Source organism: Dama dama, chromosome 8 (genome assembly GCF_033118175.1).
Source record: "Dama dama isolate Ldn47 chromosome 8, ASM3311817v1, whole genome shotgun sequence".
Taxonomy (NCBI): Eukaryota; Metazoa; Chordata; class Mammalia; order Artiodactyla; family Cervidae; genus Dama; species Dama dama.
Genome location: NC_083688.1, coordinates 35948732 through 35954558, shown reverse-complemented (window position 1 = coordinate 35954558; position 5827 = coordinate 35948732). Strand labels below are relative to the sequence as shown.

The following is a 5827-nucleotide window of genomic DNA, read 5'->3' as shown; positions in this document are numbered from 1 at the left end:
CCATTTCTATACGTACATCATTCAGACTAACAGCCCAAAGGAAAGACACTTATATTGACTAAGTTTCTGTGAAGCCCCTAGATTGATCCAACTTAGAGTTTGTGCTTGTTGCTAAGCCAGCCACAACTGTGGCGATCAGTTCTCTTCAGTTGCTCAGTTGTGTCTGACTCTTTGTGACCCCATGGACTGCAGCTTGCCAGGCTTCCCTGTCCATCACCAACTCCTGGAGCTGACTCAAACTCATGTCCATTGAGTCAGTGATGCCATCCAACCATCTCAACCTCTGTCGTTCCCTTCTCATCCCTCCTTCAATCATTCCCAACATCAGGGTCTTTTCTAATGAGTCAGTTCTTCGCATCAAGTGGTCAAAGTATTGGAGCTTCAGCATCAGTCCTTCCAGTGAATATTCAGGACTGATTTCCTTTAGGATAGACTGGTTGGATCTCCTTGCAGTCCAAGGGACTCTCAAGAGTCTTCTCCAACACCACAGTTCAAAAGCATCAATTCTTTGGTGCTCAGCTTTCTTTATAATCCAACTCTCACACACGTACATGACTACAGGAAAAACCATAGCCTTAACTACATGGTCCTTTGTTGGCAAAGTAGTGTCTCTGCTTTTTAATATGCAGTCTAGGTTGATCAAAGCTTTTCTCCCAAGGAGCAAGTGTCTTTTAATTTCATGGTTGCAGTCACCATCTACAGTGATTTTGGAGCTCAAAAAAAAAAAAAAAATAAAGTCTCTTACTGTTTCCATTGTTTACCCATCTATTTGCCATGAAGTGATTGGACTAGATGCAGTAATCTTAGTTTTCGAAATGTTAAGTTTTAAGCCAACTTTTTCACTGTCCTCTTTTACTTTCATCAAGAGGCTCTTTAGTTCTTCTTTACTTTCTGCCATAAGGGGTGGTGTCATCTGCATATCTGAGGTTATTGATATTTCTGGCAATCTTGATTCCAGCTTGTGCTTCATCAAGCCTGGCATTTCTCATGATGTACTCCACATATAAGTTAAATAGTCAGGGTGACAATATGTAGCCTTGATGTGCCCTTTTCCCAATTTGGAACCAGTCTGTAGTTCCATGTCCAGTTCTAACCATTGCTTCTTGATCTGCATACAGATTTCTCAGGAGGTGGGTCAGGTGGTCTGGTATTCCCATCTCTTGAAGAATTTTCCACAGCTTGTTGTGATCCACACAGTCAAAGGCTTTGGCATAGTCAATAAAGCAGAAGTAGATGTTTTTCTGGAACTCTCTTGCTTTTTCAATGATCCAATAAATGTTAGCAATTTGATCTCTGGTTCCTTTGTCTTTTCTAAATCCAATTTGAACATCTGGAAGTTCACAGTTCATGTACTGTTGAAGCCTGGCTTGGATAATTTTAAGCACTGTGGCAATAGGGAACACTATAAAGGGCCAGTTTGAATCATGTGGTCACATACAATGGTGGGATGGTTGTTATATGCTTAATATCTCTGTTACTTATAGGCAGTCCTAACAACAACACTGACGTAAACAAGAGAGAAATACCTTAAGATTTCTGCTTCTTGGAATTTTTAGAGGCTCAGGTTTATTCTCTCATGATGCTTTTCCCCCCCATGTGGAAATATGAAACATTTATTTTAGGTATCAGACAAGGACAAAGCTAAGTAATCCAATTTTATTGCAGCATTATAAAAACCAACCCTTCACCACAGTGTAAGATTTAACTGCATGTGCACAAGGGGACATGTAATATGAAATGTATTAAGATGGCTGCTGCCCTGCCAAGGACTTCCTGTCCCTCCCCAGGTCCTACTGAAATACTGGTGGTCCCAAGAGTTACAGAAGCAAATCATTTAAGATAATAATGACAAAGCAAATAAAAAGACAAATCAAAATGCCTCAGTAACCATATGTCCAAATCAAACTTTATCTATTTAAATGTTGTATTTGCCTCCCACTAACAAATCTTTATTTCACTCAAACTTGGAACAGTAAATCTTCCACACTGATGTGTCTTCCTTGCCTAATTAATTCAAAGGAAAAATCAAAATGATTAGCGAAGAAAAATGTAGGTGTTAATACACCTTTTTAATTTTAAATATTTTTAAGGTTTAAAAATTGCTTAAAGTTTTTAATTTCTAGTAGGAAAACATTATCTGAATGAATACCCTAATGGCAAACCACTGTAAAATGTTTTCAGCTGCATTTGGGGGAAAGGGGTAGGGATTATCTTCAAAGCACCCCAGTTTTCTTCATAAGAAGGTCAGAGATACACTGGTTTGTATTATTGCAACATCCATTAGGTGATCTAAGTTGCTTTTCCTCCAGCAGAGGCTTTATGTCAGAAGGGCATTATGCTTGACCTCCAAATTTAGCTGACAATTTACTGATGAGATTCATAAACTTTGGGTTGCTCTGATATTTTGACATATTTGCTGGGTTCTGGGCTACATCCTGGAAGGCCACCATAACTTCTGAATCCTGCATGGCTACAAGGACTTCTGGATCACTAACAATATCATTGAGCCCAGCCATTCCTAGCATTCCAGGCATTCCCCCTCCCATTCCAGGCATGCCCCCAGGAAAGCCACCTGAGCCAAACTGAGCCAAAAGAGCCAAAAGAGCCAAACTGAGATCCTGATATTCTTCTAGCTTCTTCCTCCCTCTGGGCTCTCTCATGTTCTTCCCAAGCCTTCTTAACCCTTTCTATTCTTTGTTTGATCTCTCGTTCTTCACGTTTTTGCTCATTTCACATTTCTTCACATTTTGCTCACGTTTTCACTTTCTCCGTCATTCAGCAATTTTCTGGACCCTTGGTTGAACTTCCTTCAGCACTGCACTAGCATCTTCATAATCCAGCTTACAGGCAAGGGCAAGGTCATGGGCAGCTTCTTCCCAGTAGCCCAGAAGTCTGTGTGATTTCCCTCCCCACTTGTATATGGCTGAGCTGAATCAGGGTTTATTTCTAATTACTGTCACAGTCTCGGATGGCAGCATTTGGCTTCTGTAATTTGATGAAGACACTGGCTCTCTTGGCATACAGAATAGCCAAATGAGGACTTAGCTTGATGGCATCCATGAACACGTCAATGGCTTTCTCTGGTTCACCATCATTTAGGGCATCAATGACAGCCGCTTTTTTTTTTTTTTTTATCATTTGCCTGATCCATCATCTCCTCAGTTATCTCTACATTTTCGTCTCCCATTTCTTGAGGGGCATCAGTGTCTGGTTCAATCACACCTTCATTGTTAATTTGTAGATCACTTTCCTCACTTGATGATTCCTCTGTCTTTATGTTTTCCTCCGACTTCTTACCATCTGTTTTTCCTTCCTTGGTATTTTCTTCCAGTTTAGATTTAGAAGCAGCAGGTGCTTTTACCCTCCATGCTCTCCACCCATACCCTCAGCAAGCACATTTCCCTCCCTGGTGTGCAGAATGCTCTGGTCCTGCTTACACATTTTTACGAATGCTCGAAGCTCGCTTATTTTGTGGGAGGCCATAGTCTAGAAGTGGCGGGAGGCGGCGGGTGAGGGAAAGTCTTCAGTCCAATTCTAGACCTGGGTGCTACTTCAGCGTGACTGCATAAAGGGGCTCTCATGATGCTATTGAACTGTGGTGTTGGAGAAGACTCTTGAGAGTCCCTTGGACTGCAAGGAGACCCAACCAATCAATCCTAAAGGAAATCAGTCCTGAATATTTGTTGGAAGGACTGACGCTGAAGCTCCAATATTTTGGGCACCAGATGTGAAGAGCTGACTCACTGGAAAAAACCCTGATGCTGGGAAAGATTGAAGGAGGGAGGAGAAGGGGACGACAGAGGATGAGATGGTTGGAGGGCATCACCGGCTCAATGGACATGAGTTTGAGCAAGCTCTGGGAGATGGTGAAGGACAGAGAGGCCTGGCGTGCTGCAGTCCATGGGGTCACAAAGAGTCAGACACGACTGAGCGACTGAAAAACAACATGAAAAGGCTTCATTCTCAAAATTACCTCGTAGTCCAACGTTGATGTTCCAGCTTCGACATTCAAATTCATACTCCATCTAGCAGGAAAGAAGCGTCACAGAAAAAAAGATAAAGAGAACTTGCTAAAGTCTTTCAAGAGGGTTTGAGAAAGTGCCCCATGAAGCTTTTTCTCATCTGCCAAAATGTAGATACATGACCTTTAGAAAGAATACTGAGAATTGTAGTCTATTCCAATTGACTGTTGCTTTGCTGTATTTCTACGGAGGTAAGGGAAAACATTATCTTGGAAGACAATTAACAGTTCCTGCTACTGTATCATACAACATTGCTGGTTCTACCACCTCCTGGGAAGATAACAGCTACCTGCTAAATGCAGGTAAAGGTCTAAAGAAAGCTAGAAAAGTTTCCTCAATGATTTCTGTTATCCTACTGGTCTCTCATTTTATAATTTCATAATGAATCTCATCATTTTTCTATTATAAAGTCTATGCACTTATCACCTAACTCACAGTGGTCTATATGCGAAAAGTTTGTAAATGAGACTTGTGTCCACTAATGGTTACAAATTCAAGATAAAAGAGTTGTGTAAGATTGTCTCATTTCTTGAGCTGGTAACTACTTTTTCCTAGATAGAACCCTAATGTTAAGTTCTAGGGCAATCGTTAACTTCTTCACATATAAAGATACATGTATCTTTCTTTGAATGATTAATAGGTACTTTTATCTTCAACAAAGATTGAAAACAAATTTGATATTTCTTAAACAAGGTGAATGGTAAAATGAATATTGCTCCTATTGACTAAAACCTGGTTTAGACTTTAGTGGTTGTAGTGGATACTTGTCATTTTAGAACGACCCAATGTTCATTCATTTAGTCTTAGAATCCAAAGTTTGGGGGAGAGGAATTATTTGTCTTCTCATGGTAAACAGTTTAGCATAATTAACTCAAGGTGTCTTAACCCTTCTAACCATGGGACTAAGCTAGATTCATGGGACTTTTCTCTCTGGAATTTGAGTGACATAAAGAAAGAAAACACTTGGGGTTCATTCTTTTGAGACACTGCAGAGAACTACCTGCTCCCTAAACCACTGATTATCTCTAGTTCCTGCCATCTTCTAAGTGTGATTTTTTTCTAGCTTTTTATTTGATTTTTGAAATCTTCTGGTACAATTTCAACTGTTTCCACATTTTTCTTATTGTAGCCAGTGTATTTTTTGTTGTTGTTGCTTGTACCCAAACAATGATATGTACACAGTGATAGAAATGACTGGGTTACATAGCTATGTTTGACCTCTTTACCCAACTCTAGAGAAGAAACTTCATGCCAAATTTATAAATCTAGCCTGAGGGGGAAAAAGTTCCATATCTTAGCCTCTTCTACTGTAATCTTCTCCTACTGCTAACTATAAAATTCTCTAGATGTTAAAGAGGGCAAGAGTATGTCACTCCAAGTTCATTATGGTTATCTATAAGTGAAATTTTATCTCTTTTGTTAATCTCCATAAACTGATTTTGTTTGGAGTTTCACTACCAGTTTTATCTCAGTTTTTTTTTTTTTTTTCCTTTTGGTATTAATCATGATATGGAGAGAATAGTATCTGTTAGCATGATAGAAGTATGATGAGAACTGTTTAATGAGCCTCTATTTCCTTAGGCTCAAATAATTCAGTACATGAAGCAAGATGATCAATTTACTCCACACAACCTAATTAAATTTAATTACTCTTATTTTTAATTTTTCTCATTCATGTATATTTTAAAATTGTTAAATACTGATTTTGTATTGGATGCGTCTCTATTGCACAGACTATTGAAGAGTGGAAAAAAGGTAAAATAAGTCATTGAGTGGTCATTATGACATAAGAAATATTTGTTCTT

The 5827-nt window shown here is 39.2% G+C and overlaps 1 pseudogene; it reads right to left on the bottom strand.

Moving 5' to 3' along the window:
* Positions 1-2333: 2333 nt before the first annotated feature.
* Positions 2334-3483, bottom strand: LOC133060444 (hsc70-interacting protein-like; annotated as a pseudogene).
* Positions 3484-5827: the final 2344 nt, after the last annotated feature.